We start from the raw sequence: 25,765 nt of genomic DNA on the forward strand, positions 1-25,765 counted from the left end.
CTGCTTCATAAGTGGTGCTGATTGTGTTACTGCCTCCCCCGCCTCCTCCTTTTCCCTCCACCCATGAAGAGTTAATTGAAGGATGAGGGTCATGAGATGGGGAATGCCCTAATGGCTTCTGCTGTGAAGCACTATACTTAAAATTGTACTTAATTCCATTTTTATCTGATTCTTCATCCTTTTCACCTAGTTTATTGGGATCCTCCCCCTTCTGCTCTTTCTTCTTTTTTCTTATTCTAATACTTATATAATTTCTTAAAGTTAGTTGTATTAAATTATATGTGTAAAATGTTCCTTTGGAAATTGAGTCAGGACATTATCGCTCTAGTATGTAATGTTCTCTCTAAAATGTAATGTTCTCTGTTGAGGTTTTTTTGGGGTCTCTGGGAGTAGCCTTCATTTCAGTTCAGTAATCACCACAAGTACAGCCAAGTGTTAAAGTCCAAATCCTTTATTGTCTCCTTCAAAATCTTATGTCCTTTACTTGGGGCTATGCTAGTTTTCTGGAGCCTTTCTGCAGTCTTGGTTTCAGCAGAGATGTGAAGGAGGAGAGCCTGCCACCAAGGTGGTATGAGATGGAATGAATGTCTGAGTCCAAGAGCTTGCAAGATTTCCTGCCCTGTGAATGACAATTAGTTTGGGGTTAATAAGGATGACTGAACTCTTTTCTACAAGAATTATTTTCCTAAAAATGGTTATGAGGATTGAACTGAACTCAGACCAGTGGTTTTGGGGTACTGAAATGTTTGTGCTCTTGTTATTTGACTGTTCCTAGTAATTGATTAGGAGCTGTTGCAGATTTCTTCTCTTAATCACAGCTTTAGTGTTTGGATTGATAGGAGTCCTGGCAGTTTTAGAATCTTAGCTATTTCCAAAACTCTTGAGCTCCACATCCATCAGGGTTTAGAGGAGGTTGTCATCAAGGTGATGGTGGTGGTGGTTAGATTTGATTGGACCCACTAACTCCTGTTTCTCAGACTTTTTAAAATGTTTTTACTTGCCTAGATTGCTTCTCCTCTGGGTAGCTAGAGTTCTGGCATGTTAGAGTTTCTGGTTTCTGATTTTTTTTCAAATCAACTAAATCAGCTAAAAAAAAAAAGGAAAAAAAATCTTTTACTATATGAATTTGAGGCTTGTCAAACACAGAATGTTGTGTAGAATTTTTTTTTTTCTAAGCCTACAAAAAAACTAGTAAAATAAGTAATGTCTCTAAGTGGATTCTTGTTCAAATACTGACTAGATTATCTGAATTCTGCAGGTTCTTCTAATTCAGAAAATTCTGTACTTCTAAGAATAGATCAAATATGATTTATATATGTGAAAACATTTTACAGTTTTTGAGCCCTTGATCAATCTTTAAATCTGATTTTTTTCCACAGGGTTCACATCATTCAAGGGACTCTAATTTACAGGTGAAGCAATTATATATATATATATATATATATATATATATATAATCTGCTACTTGTCAGTTGATTATGGATGGAGTACGGTTAAATTAGAGAGTTTATAATGATTGACCAATGTCATCTCATATATAGTAATTCTTTATCTTCTTTAAAGGTTATCTTTTCATTTATGATTACATTATGGACATGACTTTACCTCTGGGAGATTTATTTACATCTGCTAAAAGGCTTGAATTTATATATTAATTAATTCTACTTATGGGATTTGTTACACAGTTATATATTTCATATCACAATATCTGCCATTCTAAAATATAAATAAAATAAACATGATATTATAGTTAAAATATGAAATTCTCATGAAAACACCTGAGAGTATAATATAAACAAGATAGTTAAAATATTAAAGAAGCAAATCCTAAATAGCAGAACAAGATGTTTTTCAACAGTACTTAAAGTAAATAATTCAATTACTTTATTTATTTTGCTAGGCTTCTCACGAATCATATTAAGTAATGAAAATGCTTGTGAATTAGAATTAATATTTGGAATACAATTTCATTGCTAAGGTTTAGGAAAACAAGTGAGACACCTATTTTGAGTTTTATCATTTTATTTGTACATTTAGTAGTTCTTGTAATCTTCAGTTGACTAGTTATTTTAGAAGTTATTTAGGGTTTGCTTAACTTAGCTATAGTTCAAAATCTTCTAATTATCTAATTGTGCTACTTGTGGAAGACAATATGTGTAGAGCAACAGATATTTAGATATAGATAGATAAATAGACAGATGATAGATAGACAATAGACTTAAATATATGTCCAAAGTGATTTATCAGAAAAGACACTAGTAGCTTTGGGAATCAGGAAAGATTTCATATAAAAGTTGGCACTTGGACTAAGCACTAAAAAAAAAATCCTGGAAACTGAGAATTGGTGGTGAAGAGGAAAGACATATCAGATGTGGGAGATAATCAGTTAAGAATCTCATTTTTAAGAAAAAATGCCTCCTATAATTTGAAGAATTCAAAATTAGTTCACTATTGATAGGAGATAGCTAAATTCTATTAAATCTTAAATCTATAGATACCATTACTCAATACTAAAACTGTTATAGTTGTCTCATTTTCAGAGATAAAAAAAATCATTTATTATTTTCTTGGCCAAATATACATAGTTTTATTTAAAATTAAGAATGGAATCTTTGAGAATTTAATGAATAAAATTCCCTGCATTTCACTTTTCTTTAACTGTAAATTAAGAAATTTTGGACTATGTGATCGGTAAGATCTTTCCCTTCTCAAATTAAATGATCCTATGAATATTTTTAACTCAATATCATATTCAGTCTGAATCATTTACTTGTCAGGTATCATTGTCTTCCAGACAAAGTTGGCACTTTCAATATACACACTTGATGACATGGTTTCATCTAACCTTTAATGTCCTACAATAGTTATTTAATAAATGTGACTTTCAGTTTTAGAAATCTTAAAGGAGCCATGTAAAATGTACCTGAAGGAAATCATATGGAAAAAAATGATTGGCCTAATTGGGTAGAGCAAAGGGTCTTAAATGTAAAATAATATTTAAAGCAGAACTTTTGGTTGCAATAAAGAACCTGAAAAAAAGGAAAACTTTCCCATCCATTAGGAAAATTGTAAATGCAAAGGGGATTTATTGCATTATTAAGAAAAATGTAAGATTCAGAGAAATTGGAAAAGCTTATAAAGAGTAGAAGAGAATCAGAAGAACACTATGTGAAATGATTACTCTAAAGAGGAATAGCTATGCTGAAAGTCATAAGAACTTTGAATAAAGCAGACTCATGAGGAAATACATTGCTTCTGGTAAAACAGGGAATAGACTAGAGGTATAGATTCAAACAGTTTTGTTTTAGAAATGGCTAATATATCTATTTAGTCTTGCTTCAATGTAAATATTTGTTAAAATAGAAAGTTGCTTTTGTTTATTTTGTTTTGTTTTTGTTTTAATATGGGGAGAGAGGGACTCCATTTGGTGGACTGTGACAACTAAAGAAAAAAAATCAATATTTTAAAACTATACAAAATCTATTTTGGCTTAGCACTTTTAAAAAATACCTAATTTTAAGAAAATCTATTCAGTGAAAATCAAATAATAGAAGAAATATTGATTGTCTTTTGAATGCTTATACATGTATATGCTTATTTTATTTCACTGTAAAATTTATAAAACATGTTTAATTAATTGTATTGCTGTGTGATATCAAAATTTTATAAATTATGTTGATAAAAGAAAAGAAGACATAAAAATGTCAATTGTGCCACTAGATTATAAAGAAGACAAATACTTTTCCAATTCTTTATAAAAGGAAATGGATAGAATCTCCAAATTCAGAGAACTTAAACTTCAATTATTTCAAAATTCTAGAATGCTTTGGTAGCATGGTTTTACAATTCATTATCCCATGAGTTGACTGTGTGGATAGGTTTTCTATAAGTGTCCTAAACTCTGTCCCCTGTAGCTTCCCCCTAGCAAAGAGAAGAGCCTGTTTTGGTCATCTCTGTATCTCATGATACTTGGAATAAAGTTCTCAAGATAATAGCCTCAGGGGAAATGTTCCTTTCATAAAGAAGAACTACAATATGTCTGATCGGTGAATAGGGAAGAGATGAAAGCTAGAGCTGATATTCAGATTGTATTTCAGGTAGTCAACAAAGTATATATATTGAAGAGTACAATGAGAAGGAAGTGGTGATCACTAAAAATCAGCATAATAGTTCTTAAAACATGCCATTTCACTCTAAGTTTCTTTTTTTTGGTAGAAAATGATTTATACTGACATATTAGGAGAATGTTATAGAAGTAATTAAGAAGGCCTCAGATAGTGGGGGACTCTGGGTAAGATATAAGACCCTTCAACCCAGAAAGAACCTGCTGACACTATCTGGTTCAGCTCCCCATCTCCCTTTGGTGCCTTTCACCCTTCTGAGAAGTCAAGGAAGGCAGTCTTATGTTGAGAGCTTCAGAATTTTGTCTTCATTCTTCTGGTAAACATTTTTATCAATGGCTTAAACAATAATATGGATGACATCCTTGTTAAAAGTGATAACAGTGAGAATTATGATGCATTTAGTGACAGAATTTGCAAACAAATATTTCAACCAGCAAGGATGATTGGGTAAATTAATTAGAATCATTTTAGTAATGATAAATATGAAGTTCCAGGATAAAAAAAACACAAAGAAATATGAAAGACTATAAGACTATTAATAGTAGGAAGAATGTGTCATTGATAAACAAAGCTAAAGCTAATTTAAATATTGCCAAATATTGCCATGTTACTGTCACAATATAAGGTAAACTTATGATTGCTATCATTAAATCATTAATTTCCAGTACATAAATATATCGTGTGTGTGTGTGTGTGTGTGTGTGTGTGTATGCAAAAATATGTATGGAAGATCTGGATTACTAGTTTAAAAGCAGACAGGAAAACTGTTTACTGGAAGATAAAAATAAAGATAAAGAAAATGTTGAAACTGCAGCAAATTAGAACTGACATTTATATAGAAATTAAGGTCCCAGTATTTTCCTATCATACAAATCCTTTAAGATGTACAATATAGCCAACATATTTATCCATAATTTTGAGTTATTAAAATATATTTTAAACAACATGTCCCATAGCTATACAGATATTAAATTTGAACACAAGCTACCTCCAAAATCAGTACTTTTTCTATTAAGTGGTACTGACATTTCCCTGTTTTTCAGGTCTGAAAGCAAATTTTATTTGGAAGAGGTGACATTTATTATATATGTGTGTACTGGAAATTAATTATTTAATGATATATATCATAATTCTAATAAAATAAATTAATTTTATTGATATTTATTAGTGACAATTCTATTAAAATTCAGTAGCAGTAAGAATGTGATATATCTAATTTTAAACTGCTTTTATACTTTTTGTCTAATATCTGATTACTTTCAAATCTTGCTGATTTTTCTCAATTTCTGGATGTAAAGAATTGGGGGCAATGATCTGAATGATAAAAGAAAATTGTTCTACTATATAATTCACAATCTATTTTGGGGAATCCAATCTCAAATATTCTCTTTTAATTTTCTTTGCTTTCTCAAGCAAAACCACAAATACCTTTATAATTACTTACTAAAAGTTAAGAGAAAAACATGATTAACACAACAAAAATCCATTCACTTAGGATAAAGACATTTTGAATGGAGAACTTATTAAAAATGTTTTTATAGAAGACATATTCTACATCTGTAATTGTGAAAAGTAATTCTAACAACAGAACAAATGATAAACCTAATAATAATAATAATAATAAATTAGCCAATTCATATGAGACATTTAGTAGAAAACATCTATATAAGCAAAATTTCATTAAAATATAATGCGAATTTATGTATAACATTTGTCAAATATTTCAATAGGTGCCTTTGTATTTATTAAGAAAGGAAGTTATGTCTCTATTTCTGTTCCCACAGAGTTTTAGAGGAAAGAAATATGAAATATATTAGAATACTCCATAAAATCAAAGATCATTTGGAAAAGTTGTTTTGAAAAACTTGGTTTGATAACTACTTAAGTCTATTTCTGTGTGTAAAATGACATTTGAACTTAGTCCCAAGTTTAGCATCTAAACATCAGGATTTACTCTATTAATTTAGGGATACAAAGTAGTCTAAACTACAAAAATGCTAGGAATCTAGTCATTATAGTTATGAAGCAATTATTATTGGATGTGGAAAAGAAAAGTAGTTAAGGGAAAAGAAGCAGTTATAAAAAAAAAAAAAGGCAATGCAGCATAAAAGGATGAACGAGGAATGCAATGAATGAATATGCAATTATGCTGAAGTGAAATTCACAATGAAAAACAAACCTATGATGATAAAATCTCTTTACAAAATATATTTAATAGGTATAAAACAAAATATAATTGGATTATGATATATCAGGTAATAATTTTATTATGGTTGGTTTCTTATTTTCTCCTTACTCACTACGGTCATTTTTATTTAAACAATGGCAGTGTCTAAGAAAACTTCAATTAGTCAAATGGTAACTAGGCTTAACATATACAATAATTATCTCTTTATTTTATCATTACAAAATTTAATATGCTGTATATAGATTAGAGTATGTGGCCAAAGAAATCTAAAAACAATTGGACTAGGCTATTAGGCCAAACAAAATAACTGAGTTGTAGTTTATTTTTTTGTTTGAATTTTAATCTCAATGATATGTAACTACAGAATTTTTACAAATCTAATTTTTGGTTTTCAGTGATTAATTGCAGGAATTTTGTTCTAGTCTCTTAGAAATTCACATTAATTTTTTGGATGGTCTGGTCCTAAGTAAGTATTTTCTTGAACTACATGGCTTACTATATTCTCTTCATATGGAATAAAAAAAAAATAAAACTTAGATAGAGCTCACATATAAGATTTCCTCAGAAATGATTAACAAGAACTCCTCTGGAAAAAGTGCTCAGTTTACAAACAAGGCATCCAATATAGGACAACTACTTATGACCTCTATCACAAAAGAAATATCTAATACATTCAAAGCTCATAAATTCATGTTAATAAATAAAGTTTTTGATTTTATATAATTTTACTTTAACACATAAACTCATAATCCAAAAGACAATTGTGTAGCATTCAACTATGATAAATTTGAAATAAATAAATAAATGGAAAAGCTGTTGAAATCATATACTTCTTTATACTACAATGATCTCCTTACCATAGAGATATGCCATCCCTCTATAGTAAGTTGTTACACTTTTTTTTTAATAATAGCTTTTTATCTTCAAAATATATGCAAAATCTTATATTCCAAATTTTTCTTCCTCCTTTCCCCCCAAACCCTTCCCTTAGACAGCAAGTAGTTCAATATATAAAATATGTGCAATTCTTCTACACATATTTCCACAATTATCATGCTGCACAAGAAAATTCAGATCAAAAAGTAAAAAAAAAAAAAAATGAGAAAGAAAAAAGCAAGCAGACAACAACACAAAAGGTAAAAACAGTGTATTGTGATCCACATTCAGTCCCTATGGTCCTCTTTCTGGATTCAGATGGCTCTCTTCATCACATCTATTGAAACTGACCTTAATCACCTCATTTTAACAAGTACCTAAAATAAAAAAATAAAACAATAGCACATTGCTATCTTTGTAATTTCCTCAAAAGAAAAGGTACTTTATGGGATAACTGAAAAAGCATTTCACTTTTACTATAGACTCTACCATCAATACTTCAGAAATCAAGATGCACTAGCCAGAAAGACATAATCTGTCAGTCAGCAAGTCTTTATTTTGTGACTACTCTGTTCCAGAATAGAGTATTTCTATTTCTCACTATTTCTGTTGATTTTAGAATAATTCTGATGTTCAAAATCTATCAGAAATACAGATTTTACAATGACCTTCTGCTAGGAAACTGGTACAAATTCAGGGATTCCCACGTTCTCCAACTCATAACTCCCAAAACTATGGTAACATCCATTTCATAGAATTGTGAATTGATAACTACAAACCTATATTTGAGGGGGGAAACATAATGGCAGAGGGCAGCAAGAGAAATGAAGTCTAATCTCAACTTAATTTTACATGTGTTCTCACTTTGATGTGCTCATATTTTAGGACACTTTTGCCTAAGAGGGAAGGAGAAAATTATTCCTTCACTGTTATTCAATGTGAAAGACGACATGTTAAAAAGAATGTTGGAAACTTTAAAAGCACAATTTCCTAATCTACTATGGGGGAGGGTTCCTTCACAAGAGTCCATTTCTTATGGTGTTCAGTGGTCAATCTTTTCTGATAGAAATCTAGATTATGGGGAACAAAAAAGGACTATTTGTCAATTGAAAGCATGATAAGAGGTCTCTCAGCAAGAATCTGATGAGGACATATAATTCTAGTGACCACTCCTGATACACACACATTAAATGTATTACACAAGATATCAAAGACTCTTTTTGGCTTTTATTATATGATATTATGATTGTTGTTGTCTTTGTTTTAAATGTGTGGATAGAGAATCTAATTTTGTATATTATCTTAGCTAAAGCAAAACCAAAAAAAATATCAAAAACTGTCTTGCATTTCCTTTACTAAAATCTCATAAAATATACTTGATAAATCTACATTTGCTTTCTTCTTCCATCATTCTTGATCTTCCATTTTTCCCCTATAACTTTACTAATATGTGGTAATTCTAAGATCTTTGAGATTAAAATATAACTTCACAGAAATAATCTTCAAAGTTTTGTCCCCTGTCATTTGCTAAGATTTTAATGGACAATATTTATTTATAGTTATTTCAATCTAAAATATGTTATCCAATGAGAAAAAAAATAGAATTATCACCAAAGCTAGTGTGTTGATTTTGTTCCATGACAATCACACAGGAGCACAAATAAGATAATGGAAAGAGTTTTACAAAACTTAAACAATTATATAACTGTTGATTATTGTCAGTTATTGCTCTCTGTTTTTATTATTGTAATTTTTTGTTATTTTAAGTCAATGGGACTCTAGTGATGACTTGGTTCCTTCAGCTTTCTATTGCATTTCTCCTGAGCTCAAGATATGATTATATTTCCATAGGAGTATGTGGTTGTAAATGGTTAACAACTATGGCTTTCCTCAGTGGAGAGAGAATATGTATATATGTATGTGTGTATAGGTCAGTTTGCTCTTAAATCCTCAGGGCCTAAGATTAGACCTGTGGGGAACTGACTGTATTTTCTATGGCATTGTCCTTAAAATGCTAGATTTGCCATATTTGTCATCCCCTCCCCTAAGTACTATAACACTAAAACACCATCAAAATCCTTACCATCATTGACACCAGCTGATTTTTTTCCCAGACAAAATTTGGGCTGCTTATAATACTGTTTGTAATCAATTATTGCATAGCTGTTTATCACAAGTAAACATTTTTGCTGTTGAAATCTTGTATATTGTGTAAACATTATGTGTAGAGTTGTAGCCACCTATGCATTAGTCATGCTTCTGATATTTATTAGTAATAAAACTATAAGCAAGCAAGTCACAATCTCTCTTAACCTCAATCTTTATATCTTTATAGTGGGAATATTTTAATAATCAACTTTCATGGCTATTGTCAGATTCAAATGGTTTAAAGTTTTTTAATGCACTGTGTGTAGTTCAAATATAAATGTATAACTTGGTTTTATTGGATGCCATCGATACCTTAATATATATAATTTTCATTGCATAGGTATTTAATTTTTATAAATTAATCCTTGTTAAAATAGTATACCATCCCATTTAGTTAAGGATTATAAAGCACTATCCTCATTATAATCTTATAAATAGTTTATATTACAAGTGATGAAAATGAGTATTAGAGTACTGCAGTAGCTTCAGTGATAATGACAGAATCAGATTTTGGATTGTCCTTACTTTTCCTGCTATACTTGTTTCATGTAATAGACATATTTAAAAATTGTCATAAAGGAATACAAGAGCCTCCTAATTAGTGGTGTGCTGTTTATATTTATATGAAATATAAATTTAATATATGAATTATATAAAATCTATACATTTTATATAAATAAAATACATTTATATTTACTAATCAGCTCCCTAAAAATGCATAACACATTTTAATGTTTAACATGCATTACTAACATGTTTGGCAACAAAAAACATCTAATGAAACAGTAAATAAAACCTTAATTTTTATACTTCCCAATTTCAAGAGTGTAAATGTTCATCCTAAAAAATTAACAATTTGCTTTTGTGACCTAGTCTGAACTAGTGTCAGAACATCTTTGCTTCTTCTAATATACAATGAAAATTTGGAAGTTCAAGTAAGGGACATTAACTCTACCAGAATAAGCAGAATTATTTTATTCTTGAACATGATGAAGAAGAGATTCTAGAATCTCACTTATTAGATAGAATATTTACAAAATGAGTTATGTGGGAACTGAGAGTGAAGGAACATAGAAACCCATTTATACCCCCAGCTCACACCACACAGGTGATGAATATAATGATATTTCAATCGTTTGTTCTGTTTCTTGTTTTTCTTTTTCTCTTTGCATGTATAGTTTAATTTTATAAATTAAATACATTGATCATCAAATTTCCTTGGACAGAAATTTGAGCTTTGTTTACTCTTAAAAACAGATTTCAGTATTTCAGTAAATCTTTGATCTCACTATTGTGTATATTACATCCATTAAGGCATCATACAGCCTTATCCATGTCTTTGCAGCCTATGGAATTATTGCAAAACCTTCCTCTGAACATTTTCTACCTTATTAATGTTCTTCATAAAATGTGACATGCGGATATGATCAGATCAGAGGTAAGTAAAATAGTATTACTTTCATCCTAGTCATTTGGAAAACATCAATCATAGAGGATTGCCTTTCTGAAATTGTATTAATTTTCTTGTCTACCATATTACATTCTCTCTGTTAAAAGACATTGCCTGCATTATAGACCAAGACCAATGTTTTTGTTAATTGATAAAACAATAAACACTTATTAAACATCTTTTATGTCCTAAACAAGAGGCTAGGTTCTGAGTATACAAATAGAAAAATAATATTTAATTAACATCTTAATATTTTTAGATGTTTGCTGATTAATTCTTATCCATAATTCTTCTCTCTTTTTCTCCCTTTCTCACTCCCTCCCTCTTTCTCTTCTTCCCTACCCCCACTCTTTCTCTCTCTCTCTGTGTCTTTGTCTCCATCACTGTCTCTATCTCTCTATCTCTCTCCCCAGCAGGAATACCAAATTACATTTACTGAAATTTATATCTTCACTTATGTTAGCACACTTATTTATATTTTCTATATCTGAGATCCACTATTTCTAAAATGCAGAGATATGACTAATTTCTTGAAATATTTCTGACTGGCACCTCATTCTATCTGGGAAATTATTTTGGAGTGGATGCCAATCACTCTTCCATAGGAATAAATTCTCCCCTAGAAAAGAACTTATTATTGTATTCCCAGGGAGAGGCTGTTCTCTCACATTTTTTAAACTATGAAGTCAAAGCAGAGATGTTGTCAGCTGCATAGAATGGTGGCAGACTTTCATTTATCATATTTATATTGTCTTAGTGTTTATTAAACACTTCACTTAGATTCCTTCAGTTGATCTTTATGTTAGGTATTTTTGCTTCCACTTTGTAAATGAAAAAGTTAAGGATCAGAAAAGTTGAGTAACTTGCCTTAGAACACATACTGACAGATCACTATTTAATTTCGGGTCCTCCCATTACAACTCTAATACTCTTTCATCAAACATAATTTTAGTCATAGGAGATTGTATAGGAAGGGGAATCACACAATTAAGGTGTTTCTACATTTTCCCTTTGTGAGGATACTTCATAATCATTTTCTGAATGTAAAAAAAAATGAGCTGATTGCTTTAGTTATTTTTGTTGTTGTAAGTGAATTCAATATTCAAATTAATTCAGTTCCCTAAGCTATTTTATTTGGCATTCTTGTGTTGGGACAGGTCTGTTATTTGTCATACATGTTGTTTTGAAACAGATGGCACACCACGGAATCCCACTACATTTTCACAAAATCATTGGATGGTATATAAGTAGCTTAGTGTATTCTTCCTAGGGATTTAATTTCTAAGATCAACCTGATTTTTTGTATTGGAAATCAGGCTTTATTCTGATGCCAAAATAATGTGCGCAACTGATTATGTATTTTCTAAAATTTAATAGTATACTGTATAGCCAATTAGGAATCCTTGACTGCAATCATACATGGCTTTATATAACAAATTCTTTAAAAACACACCAAAAACACAATGGGATCAATGAAACTACCTAAAAATGTAGATTGTTTCATTGTTCTGCTTCATTTCCCTGCCCTATATATTATTATGATTATGCATATTATATAGATTTAATATCATAGTTTTCCTACAAAATATTCCAAGTAAATGAAATGTAAACTAGTCTTCACAAGATCACAGAATCAGGGAATATTATAGTTGGAAGAGAGCTCAAAGATCATCCAATTCAATCTCCAGATGAATGAGTTCCAGATACAACATACATGACAAGTTCTTAATTCAAGCTTTGTTTGAATACTTTTAGTGACAGAGAATTCACTAGTCTGGATGCAGCCAATTCCACTTTGAGAAAGATATAATTGTCTATAAGTTCTTTTTTTTTTCTTTTGACATCAAATTTGAATTTTCTTTTCTACAGACATCAAACTATTGAAATTCCTTTCACCTAGTTTTGCACTCTGCATAGAAGAAGGAGTCTAAATCTCTTCTAGTTGACAGCTCTTTAATTACTTCAAGTCAGCTAATTTGTTTCCATTGTCTTATCTTTTCTTAAGAAAAAAATATCCAATTCTTTTAATAAGTCTTCAGCATGATCAGGAGAGCCTTTCTAATAATGGTTACATTCTTGGCATGCATTGCCTAGTACTGAAGAGTTTGATGTGGAATAGCCAAATATGAAGAGGCTATAGCATTCTTGCTTCTATATATCATTCCTCTCAATGAAGCCTGATTACATTAGCATTCTTTGTCTTCCATCATGATTTTTTAAAGTCAAATTTAAATGGTTTTATACTGCACCCCTCAAATCACTCTGCAGCAAACTGATAGTTAATCATGCTTGCCTACATCTTATATTTCTGGAGTTGATTTTCAGAAAATGGCTCTAAATTTTTATTGTATCCCTTTTAAATTCCATCCCACATTCCACTTTATTTTCATGACTGTCAAAAATCTCTCATATTCTGATTGTCATCTAATATGTGTGTTGTCTATAAAGTTAATTAGTATCATATTTATACTTTTATTCAAAATGTGTATAAAATGTAAAATACCAAAATCAAAGAACAAATGCTTGATATCTCACCTTATAGGTTCCTTTCAGGTTGTCATGCAATCACTAATTTTTCTAATTTATCAAACTAATAAATCAATCAAAAATGAAAATGGGGTTAAGTTAGCATGACCAGTCCCAAATCAAGCTCTAATTGTTCTGTATGATTACATTTTTTCCCCTCTAGATATTTACTAAGCTCCATTATACAGTGCTCTGTCCAAAAGAATACACATTTTGATCCCTGCAATCTCACAAGATATCTTAGGGTTTGTGGGCTAGATTATTTATTATTATTATTATTAAAGATTGTACTTTAAAACCAAATCATTCTAATCCTTGTTCACTGACCAACAATGTGTTCTAGGTCAAACCTAGTTAGTCATTATTTGGGCTCTAATTGACTCAGAGAGAAATAAAAAGCAATTGTTTTTGTTTTAGTGAGAAACCATTAGAGTCTTTCCCTCCCACATTATTTTTTTTTCTCTTTTGACTAGAGAAAAAGAGTCCATTCTCTGCCTCATTTCTTACTTAGTCTTAATCACTGACTGGGCATTGTCTCAATCAAACTGACTTCTTAAAGAGATCTCCCACACTGTACAGGGCCAGCTCCAGTTGTCCTGATCTTTATCTTGGACTTAGATAACTCTGGAAGGGAAAGTGATGTGAGTGACTTTGCACAGCCTTTGTAGTGACTTTTCTCACTTAAATTCAAATCACTTGCATGTCATCATCTCTCTGAAGTCATGGTCTTCTTTGAGAATGAAGGACCAAAACAATAGCTCTAACATTCTGTTGTAGAATTCTGTAAAGACTCAAAGTCTAGCACACTGAACTAATTTTCAAATTCCATTCTCTTTCTGCCTTTCCTCCCGAATGTGAAAAGCATATATTTTTCTGTTTTCCTGTAATACCATTCCTATTCTTCACCATCTTTTAAAGATCACTGTGAAAGCCCCATCAATCATATAGTTCCCTCAGGATCCTAGGATATAGTTCATCTGAACTGGATAATATGATCAAAAAGGTAAATTAGTTTTCATAATAACTCCTTATTTATCTTGAGTGTTATCTTCTCATAAACAAGTTTTGTTCTATCAAATTCAAAGATCATTTTGCATGTGGGAAGTTAAAACAGAGCACAATAAAATGTGTATTATTCCCCCTTTTGTCCATTATATCATATTGAAACATCAGATCTGTCAGAAGACTGTTGGTAAATGTTTAAAACCTGAATCTTTTTTTTTTTTTTTTTTAATGCACACAGGACGTGTTTTAAATTTAATTTGCATTGTAATTTTACCCATTATGTTTGTAATTTTAGATAACCCTCCTCCCCCAAAACATCAATAAACCAAGCCCAGAAATATATTGTTTGCTAAATTCTGAAGTGAGTGTTTACTATAGAAAGTTTAATAATCACCATAATTATTTTAATGACCCCAATACTAAATCAAAGTCCTCAATTTTTAGCTCATTTTATTTTCATGGAATATAGCAGCCTGCAAGTAACTAATAACAAACAACTGAGTTAAAAGTTTAGAACACATTAAAAAGAGAAATAAACAGGATAACTGATTAAAGAATATGAGAAATATCTATAATGGGAATAAAATAGATTGTTTATATAACTAGAAAAGACAGCCTATTTTTTTTCCCATGCCATACTATGATCAGAGTCTAGAGGAAGAAACTAAACCAATTGGGTTGTCTGACTATATTGGGTATAAGAGGAATACATGATCAAGTATAACAAAAGCAGGAAAAATTATTTTACAATTTTCATTGTAGAATATAATTGCTATAGATCGCTTCAAAAGGTTGGCATAGTTATTTCAATGTAATTTCTTTTTCTCTGGCTCCTCTTGGTTTTGTTATCATAGCAATAAAACCTAATCATTCTTATTGATTTTTATTTTATATTTTGCTACTTATCTAAAGCTATCATAAATAGATTCTTCTGGGATTTTCTAAGTAAAGTATTGTGTCATCTTCAGATATAAATGATTGTGAATCCTGTTGATGTGTATACCTTTAATTTTCCTTTGTTGTTAAACGTGTACTTCTAAAACTAGATTTAATAATAGTACAAGGAGATTCATTATTATTATTATTGAATAAATTCCTCTTTTTTCCATATTAGAATGGTTTTATTTTAGCAACATTAAATTTTTAAATAATTAAAATTTTAATTCCTATTTTTCCCCTTTAGTGTTTTATGCTATGAAATTCTATATATCTTGTCTATAAACTAAAATCTATTTTTAAAGATCAATTACACCTTTATGAACTATTTCCAAGGCTCATCTCTATTTATATCATAAATTCTAAGATGGGATATTCAATATTCCATAAGATTCCTGTGTTTTCCACTTCAGAAAAAAAATATTCCTTCCTTTGTGTAAAAAGATTCAGACGTTTTCTACTTTTAAAGCCTGAGGTTAAGATATCATGAAGGCAAACCAAAAAGAAAAAGTTAATTGCTCTGAATTGATCAGAAAAAATCAGCTGATGTCTGAATAGGCAGAATTACATTTTAGAAAAATTACTTTGGTAGCTTAGGGAAAGAAAAATTAAAGTAGGACAGGAAAATCAATATGCTGGATATTGGATGGATAACTCATGGAGTTAATCCATTGATATCTCTCTCTCTCTCTCTCTCTCTCTCTCTCTCTCTCTCTCTCTCTCTTAAAATAGTCTTTTATTTTTCCAAATACATGAAAAAATAGTTTTCATTATTCACAATCCAGTACAGGTTGAAGAATTATAAGTCTTTTAAACCTATTTTCATATTTGTCACACTGCACAAAAAAATCAAATGAAAAAGGGGGAAATAAGAAAAATAAATAAACAAACATAACAAAAAGGTGAAAATTGTATACTTTGATCCACTTTCAGTTCTCCATCTGCATCTAGGTGGCTCTTTTCATCACAAATCTATTGCCTTGAATCACCTCAATGTTGAAAAGAATCAAGTCGATTACACTTGTTAGTGTATACGTAATCTTGTTAGTGTGTACAATGTTTTCTGGGTTCTATTCTCTTCAGTTATCATCATTTCATATAAGTTTTTCCATGATTTTCTGAACTCAGCCTGCTCATCATTTCTTATAGTGCTTTTACATTTATATAACTTGTTCAAAATAAGTTATGCATGTTTCTTCCTTATTCAGTCAAAGCAAGCAAAGGTAAACAAAGAAAATTATTTTTTCATGTATTTGGAAAAATAAAAGGCTATTTTAAGAGAGAGAGAGAGTGAGAGACAGAGAGAGAGAAAGAGAGAGAGAGAGAGAGAGAGAGAGAGAGAGAGAGAGAGAGAGAGAGGTATCAATGGATTAACTCCATGAGTTACCCATCCAATATTCAGTATATTGATTTTCCTATCCCCACCTGTGGGGATACACTTATCCCCATATGATGAGTGTATGATGAGGGTACACTAAATTTCCAGTTTCTTGCCACTACAAAAAGGGCTCCTAGAAACATTTTTGCACATGTGAGTCCTTTTTTTTCTTTTTTTATGATCTCTGTTTCAATAACCTTTTGGGCAAAGAGGAACTCATATTTTAAAAGAAGAAGATGATACATAGAGGAGATTTAATTTTCAAGTGAAATGGAAAGGCCCAATAATTCTTAGGGAGAAACAGAAAAAGCAGATGGTAATGTTCCAAAATGCTCTCCAGAATAGTTGTATTACTTCACAGCTCTACCAATAATGTATTAGTGTCCCTGCCAGTATATTTCTTTTGAATTTTTAGTATTACTAGTCAACAAAATAGTCAACAAAAGTTTATCTCAGAATTGAGGGAGAAAATATGAGATGACTCTTATCAAACATTGCAGAAGTCCAAGCAAGGGCTAATAAGGTTTTTACAAAGTTTATGCCTGTGTGAATTGAGAAAAAGGGATAGAGGAAAGAGATGTTAGTAAGACAAAAATGAGTATTTGAATGAATATGTGGGTTGAATGAGTATGAGAAGTTACATATAATAAGGTTATGAATCTAAATGAGTTGGCAGAATTAAGCTGATCTTGATGATAATAATGAAATTTGGAAATGGTGGTAAGTGGAATTGTTTTAGATATGTTGAGTTTAAGCTGTTTGTATAATATGTAATTCAAGAAGTCTAAGAAGGAGTTGGAAGTAAAACACTATTGGTGTATACACATGTACATGCAGATATACACACACACACAGAAAGAGACAGAAAAAGAGAGTTGTACAAATATTTCTCATTATTTTTTTTAATCCAAGAAATGCATCCTTTCTATATTCATATCAATATCTATCAATAAAGATGAGGAACTGTGAGTATCAAGCTAGACAGTAGAAAGTTAAAAAAAAAAAAAAGTGTGTGTGGGGGAGCAGGATAGAGCTTTGTGTAACAATCAAATGATTGGAAAAGGAGAAAGAATATATACCTTTACATAGTAAGATTTATGTGGCAGACATTGCACTAAATACCTTTTATGGAGATTATTTCATTTGATTCTCACAACTTTAGAAGGTAGATACTACTATTATTCTCATTTTATGTTGAGGCAGAGGTCAAATGCCTTGTCCAAGGTCTTTGCTTGGATTCATGGGGGACTTTCCAGATTGTTGTTGCTGCTGTTGTTCTTTTTTCTGAGAGCATTCTGCTCATCATTTCCATTGAAATATTAATATACCATCAGAAACACATAACACAGTGTACTGAGTCCCCAGTTGATGGGCAGGCCCCCAATTTCTCATAATTTTTGCCCTGAAAAGAGAGCTACTATGAACATTATTTGTTCATATAGGTCATTTTCCTTTATTTTTAAATTTTCTTTTGGTATTCATGCCTAATATTGGTGTTGTTTGGTTGAAGGATATGTATGAATTTATAGCTCTTTGGGCACAGATCATATTTTTTGATCATATATCAATTGGGACATGCTCTTACTTTTTATAAATTGGACTCATTTCCCTCTGTTTTGAGAAATGAGACCTTATCAGAGAAATTTGTTTTAAAATTATTTTTACAATCTTGCTAACTATATTTTACCCCATTTATTGTTTCTCTCCTTTTACACTGTCCCATCTCAAAAGTATTTTGGTATTGACCTCTATTTCCCCTAATATGTCCTTTCTTTTATCCCCTCTTTCCATACTCCATCCTTCTCCTATTTTCATGCAATGTAAGATAGATTTCTATACTCATATTGAGTGTGTATGTGATTTCCTTTTTAAGCCATATATCATGTCTTTCTTGGATATAGCCTTTCTTCTTATATAGCCTTTCTTCCATCTCTCTGTCCCCATTCTCTCACTTCAGAGATTTTGTCCCTGATTACTTCAACTTCTTAGAATTCATAGTACCATTCAAGATTCATCAAAAAGTTACTTTTTATTTATATACTTTCCTGATTCTCCTTCCCCCATATTCAACTTTCTTTTTCTCCTAAATATTATTTTGCCTTATTCATGGTCAGGTCTTTACTTGACCAGTCCAATAATTAAGACTCCGGGGTTAAAATGCATTAACATAAATTTAGATCATAAAGTGCAATTTAAACCAGCTTTATTGAAAGGAGATTAAAAGAACAGCTTCTAAAGTAAAAAGGATATAAAAATGCATTTTTCCTCCTTATTCAGTCACCACAGCAACCATAAAAGCTAAATCAAGAAGGCAGGCAATTGGAATTACACTGAAACCTCTCACAACCATTTCCCCTGTTCCAGACTTTTTCATATATTTAAATGACAAAGCAGCAAAATGGCCTTCCTTGTAGACTTAAAGAATAACACCAGCCTGAGTATCTTCCAGTGTTTAAAGCTCTGGTTGAGACTACAAAGTAGAAGAGGTGCTGGGGGAAGGAAAAAAAGCAAGTACCCAGTGCTGTCGATACTAATCAGTATGTATGACAGCTCCCTCACTATCCAATTGCAACCTATACAGATATTACCAGGTGTAGATAGTCTCATCTATCTATCTATCATCTCTCTGCTGTTTAGAGAGGTTGTTTTACTTTATGCCTAGAGCAATCTGTCACAAAGTAGGATCTCATAAAATATTCATTTATTGATACATATTGTCCATAAAAGGTGAGTCACTCATATATTAAAAATGAGAGAATGAGGTGAATTTCTTAATTTTTGAGATCTTAAAGCAAAGCAAAACAAACAAAAGCATTTTGAATCCATTATGCAGATCTATGGAAAATTCTAATGGAAAAAGTCACATGGGTATAAATAATACAGAACTAAAAGGTATGGGAAGGAATCTTATATCAATGGGAAAATCAGTGATAATATAAAAATTTTAGTAATGAAGATAGCAAGATTTTTTTTTCCATTCTATTTGGTTTAACCCTAACTATAGCACACTAATTAGACTTTTTTGTTGTTGGCTTCCCAAAATACATAGAAGTTACTTTTTTAGACAAGATAATATGCTTTCCTCATAATATTTTCTTGTAATTCAAAGTTTTCACAACTCATTCCCTGGATATCCTTACTTGAAAAGTAAGTTAAGTGAATGTGAACATATATTTTACAGAACAGGAAATGACAGTCTAAAATTGAATGCTTTCACTTTACACATTATCATAGATAGCAATTGCCTATAATAGAGTCTTTTGAAAATTTACTACTTAAACTTTCCATATATATTTTGAGGATTAATGAATGAATTGTTATTTATTTGTTTTTTAATAAACATCAAGATTGTGCTATAATTCTACTAATAATATAGCTAAAGAATAGTCTCAATATATCAATGAATATTGTGGAGGAAATGAAATGATCCTTAAATACAAATTCCTCTGCTCCTGTAGCATAAAAAAGACATGTAGATATTAATTTCATTAATTATTTTGCTCTCTTAAATTCAAGATGAATTCACAAATAATGGAATACAATCAATAAAAGAACATTACATAGAAAAAATTCAATTTTAGTATAAAATATATTAACCATTTACTGAAAGTTATTATTGTTGTGTTAAGAATACTGACTTTGAAGTTAGAGGATCTGTTTTGGAATCTCATCCCTGTCATTTATTCTGTGAATCTAAGAAAATCAACTTAATTCATTAGGCCTCTGTACCCATATTTGTAATTTGAAAGGATTATATTTAAATATTATCTAAAATCCATTCCAACTTGAAATATATGGTCTTTCATTATGCTATAGTTTGTAAAGAGAACAAAGTTCTTGACACACTTTGACTTACATTCTAATAAAAGAGCATTTGCTTTATTTGTGCAAAAACATTAATATAGTATAATCAGAATTATCCATTTTGCATTTTATAATATACTCTATCTCAGTTTGGTCACAAATTAAACTATTCCTTGCTCTCCTTATTTGTTTATGGTATTAGCCTTTATGTCTGCATCATGTATACATTTTGATCCAGTCCTGGTATATGATGTAAAATGTTGGTGAATGCCCAACATCATGAATGCTTTACTACTTTCTAGTTTTGCCAGCCATTTTTGTCAAATAGTGAATTCTTATTCAAGAAGCTAGAGTCTTTGGCTTTATCAAACAATAGATTGTTATAGTCATTTATTAATACATCTTGCATACCTAACTCTTTTCCACCGGTCCAAAACTATATTTTGTAGCCAGTACCAATTAGTTTTGATGATTTTTACAATATTGTTTTAGATCTAGTACAGCTAATCTCCTTTCCTTTGCATTTTTTCCACTATCAAATTTGATATTCTTGAACTTTTTTTCCAGATGAATATTATTACTATTTTTAACATTATAGAACTACTTGAAATAATTAACAACTTTAGTAAAGTTCAGGATGTAAAATAAACCTACATAGCTCATCAGCATTTCTATATTTTACTTACTAAGCCCATAAGCAAAAATTGGGTAAATTACATTCAAAATTACTGTTGATGATTTAAATTTTGGGAGGTAGTTTGATTGCTACAGCACTGAATAAATAAATTAATTTAGGAAGAATTGTCATTTTTATTATATTAGCTCTGCCTACCCATGTGTGTTAAACATATTTTTCCAATTATTTGTATTTGACTTAGTTTGTGGGAAAAGTGTAATGTAACTGTGTTTCTATAGTTCCTATGTTTGTCTTGGCAAGTATTTTTTTCAGTTGATTCTCTAGGATTTTCAAAGTATTCTATCATACCAAAAAGTGAAAGTATTATGTCCTCATTGCCATTATTATTTTTTTTATTTCTTTTTCTTCTATAATTGCTAAAGTTAACATTTTTAGTACTATATTGAATAATGGTGGTGATAATGGGCATCCTTTCTTTACTCCTGATTATATAGGGAATGTTTGTAGATTAACTCTATTAAGTATAATGCTTTCTAGTGGTTTCAGATAGATATTTTTTCTCATTCTAAGGAAAACTTCATTTATTCCTTTGCTCTCACCATTATATTAAAAGGAATGGGTGCTGTATTTTGTCAAAAAATTTTTTAACTTATTGAGATAATCATATGACTTCTGTTGGTTTTGTTATTGATGCTGATATTTTCCTAGTATTTTAACCAGACCTGCATTCCTGATATAAATCTCACCTGGTAATAGTGATATATACTGGTGATAAATTACTATCGTCTTTTTGCTAATATTTAATAAAAATTTTTGATTAAATCCATTAAGAAGATCGGTTGGTATTTTTTTTTCTGTTTGACTCTTCCTGGTTATGGCATCAACACCAAATTTTGTCATAAAAAGAATTTGGCAGAACTTGTTCTTTGCTTGTTTTTCATACTCATTTATTATAGCATTTGAATTATTTTTCTTTATTTTTTTAAAAATGAATTTACTTGCAAATCCATCTAGCTCTGGAGATTTTTGCCTTTGGGACTTCATTGATGGCTTATTATTATTATTATTATTATTATTATTTTTACTAAGTTGGAGTTATTTATTTTATTTCCTCTACTGATAATCTGGATGTTATTTTTTTTATAAATATAATCTATTTCACTGACTTTTTCAGATTTATTGTCTTACCACTTAAGCAGAATAGCTCCTAATTGTTGTTTTAATTTTCTCTTCATTGATAGTGAATACACCTTTTTAAATTTTTAATACCAGTAATTTGGATTTCTTTTTTAAATCAAATTAAATATGTTTATTTATTTTATTGTGTTTTTTCATTAAATCAGCTCTTAGTTTCAGTTATTGGTTTAATAGTTTTTTGTTTTTGTTTTTGTTTTTTTTAACTTTCAGTTTATCAATCTCCCCTTTGATTTTTAGATTTTCTAGTTTGATATTCAATTGTAGATCTTTAATTTTTTTTATTAACTTTGTTTTAGCTGTATGACCAACTTGTTGATCCCCTCTACCTTTATTTTATTCATATAAGCATTTAAAAATAATAATTTCACTTATGAACTGTTTTGGCTGCATGCAATACATTTAGTATGTTGTCCCTTTTTTGTTATTCTCTTTAATGAAATTACTGTTTGTTTCTGTGATTCATCATAGGAACCACGAATTTCTTAGGACTTAATTATTTTGCCATTAATTTTAGGTCTATCTTTGCATGTTTTTATTGCATATGATTTTTTATTGTTTAATAATTTATAAAGGGCTTATTTTATATGTCTGCCTTCTAAAATTTGATCGCAAGGTTTTTTTATGACCTAGTACATCATTATTTGTTTTTGTAAATGTCATTATCTCCATCAAATTTTCTCTGGAGGTCTATCATACCTAACTTTTCTTTATATAGGCTTAGTGTTCATGTTATTTGATAATCTATCATACTTTTTAGTAGTTTCTTTCTTTATTGCTTTTAAGTAGACCTATTTATCTTTTTGCTATGTCTGAAATCAGGATTGCTACTCCTGCTTTCTTTATTTGAGCTAAAGCAGAATATATTCTGCTTCAGTCTTTTATCTCACTTTGTGTGTCTCTATTTCCCATTTGTTTCTTGTAAACATTATATTGTAAGGTTTTGTTTTTTAAATCCACTCTGTTAGCTTTAATTTTTTGGGAGAGTTCACCTCCACATTCATAGTTAGAATTACAAATTGTGTTTTCCTCCATCCCATCTCCCCCATTTATACTTTTATTTATCCTTTTGTCCTTTCCCTTTTTACCAATGTTTTGCTTTTGACTACCACCACTCTCAATTTGTACTTCCTTCTACTTAGAACTTCTCCTTAATTTCAGAACCTAATTGAGTGTGTATATTACTTCCTCTTTGAAGCAAATCTGATGGAAGTAAGCTTCAAATACTTCCTCTCTTCTTTCCCTTTACTCGAGCAGGGGTTTTTTTTGCATTGAAATTTGCCTTCTTCTATTTTCCTTTTCCACTGCTATACAATCAATCTTGCCCTTTATGTTTTTATATCATTTTATCAAAATCAACTTTTCCATGCCTTCTATTTCTGTATATTCTTTCTAATGGCCACAATAACGATATAGTTCTCAAGAATTAAAGTAATTAACCTATTTGAATAAAATTTTTTTCCCCTTTCCTGTTTCCCTTTTTATCTTTCTTTTCTGTCTTGTATTTTAAGATCAAATTTTCTATCTTGATCTGGTATTTTCAATGATACAATTAGAAAGTTCCCTATTTTAATGAATGTTCATTTTTTCCCCTGAAAGATTATGCTCAGTTTTGCTTAATAGTTGATTATTTTTTTTGCAACCCAAGCTCCTTTGCCTAATAGAATACTATAGTATTCTATATTATTCTATTCTAGTATTCTATGCTTTCTGATGCTTTAAAGAAAAACTATTGTTTTTAGTAATTCTGACTAGATTCTTCATCAGCAAAACTCTTTTTTTCCCTGATTGCTTGCAATAATTTCTCCTTGACCAGATAATTCTTAAATATGGCTATAATATGACTTGGTGTTTTAATTTGGGGATCTCTTTCAAGAAGTTATTGATATGTTGTTTCAGTGACAATTTTACCTTCTGACTCTGGGATAACAAGATAGTTTTCCTTGGTCATTTCTTGAAATGTTTTGTTTAGGCTTTTAAAAAAAAAGTGTTCTCTTTTAAATCATTTTCAGGTAGTCTGATGACTCTTTTTTTTTGTCTAGTAAATTTGTTATTTTCAACATACATTACTTTATGAATTATGTTGAGAGAGAAAAATCAGAGCAAAAGGGAAAAACCAAGGGAGAGATTAAAAAAACAGAAAAAAAGAAGTGAACATAGCATGTATTAATTTACATTCAGTCTACTTAGTTTTTTAATGGATGGAGATGGCATTTTCTTTTTAAAGTCCATCACTGAACCAATGACAAAAAACAAGTTTTTATAGTTGATCATTGCACATTCTTGCTGTTATTGTATGCAATGTATTTCTAGTTCTGCTTATTTCACTAAGTATTAGTTCATATAAATCTTTCCAGGCCTTTCTATGATCAACATACTTATCATTTTTTTATAGAATAATAATATCTTATTACCTTCATGTACCGCCATTTGTTCAGCCATTCTCCAATTGATAAGCATCGACTCTTTTTCCACTTGATTGCTATCACAAAAAGAGCTGCTATAAACATTTGTGCATCTGTGGGTCTTTTTTCCTCCTTTATGGTTTTCTTTGGATACAGACTCAGTAATGACATTGCTGGATCAAAGGGCATGTACACTTTTATAACCCTTTGGGCATAGTTCCAAATTGCTGTCCAGAAAGGTTGGATCATTTCACAACTCCACCAACAATACATCAGTGTACCAGTTTCCCCCAATCCCCGCCAACGTTTATCATTATCTTTTCCTGTCATTTTAGCCAATCTGAGATGTATGAGGTGGTCCCTCATTATTATTTAAATTTGCAGTTCTTTAATCAATAGTGATATAGAGTATATTTTTCATATATCTATATGTGGTTTTAATTTCATCATCTTAAAATTGTTCACATCTTTTGACCATTTATTAATTTGGGAACAACTTGTATTCTTACAAATTTGACACTGTTCTTATACATTTTAGAAATGAGACCTTTATCAGAAACACTGACTATAAAGATTTTTTTTTTCCTCAGCTCATTTCTAGTACAATGTTGAATAATTGATATTGGGCACTCTTTTTTCATCCCTGAACTTAATGGGAATGCTTCCAGCTTCTCTTCATTACAAATAATGGTTGCTATAGGCTTTAGATAGATAACTATTTATTATTTTAAGGAAAGTTCCCTTTATTCCTGTGCTCTCTAGTATATTTATTAGGAATGGGTGTTGTATTTTGTCAAAAGCTTTTTCTATATCTATTGAGATTAGCATATGATTTCTGTTTCTTTTGCTATTAATATGATTGATTATGGTAATAGTTTTCCTGATATTGAACCAGTTCTTCATGCCTGCTATAAATCCCACTAGGTCATAGTGAATACACTATGCTGATATGCTAATTAGCTATTGCTAATATTTTATTTAAAATTATTGCATCAATATTCAATAAGGAGATTGGTTTATAATTTTCTTTCTATGTTTTGGATCTTCCTGGTCTAGGTGTCACTACCCTATTTGTGCCATAAAAGGACTTTGAC

At 30.3% G+C, this 25,765-nt stretch overlaps 1 long non-coding RNA gene across 1 annotated transcript in view; it reads right to left on the reverse strand.

Annotated features, from left to right (window-relative positions):
• Nucleotides 1-435: 435 nt before the first annotated feature.
• Nucleotides 436-25,765, reverse strand: part of LOC105750161 — a 258,080-nt gene continuing 232,750 nt past the window's right edge. The window contains exon 3 of the long non-coding RNA XR_004232835.1: nucleotides 436-619. This is a non-coding gene — a long non-coding RNA (uncharacterized LOC105750161). The remainder of the gene's footprint in view (nucleotides 620-25,765) is intronic.

The sequence above is a fragment of the Sarcophilus harrisii genome, chromosome 3 (assembly GCF_902635505.1).
Source record: "Sarcophilus harrisii chromosome 3, mSarHar1.11, whole genome shotgun sequence".
Taxonomy (NCBI): domain Eukaryota; kingdom Metazoa; phylum Chordata; class Mammalia; order Dasyuromorphia; family Dasyuridae; genus Sarcophilus; species Sarcophilus harrisii.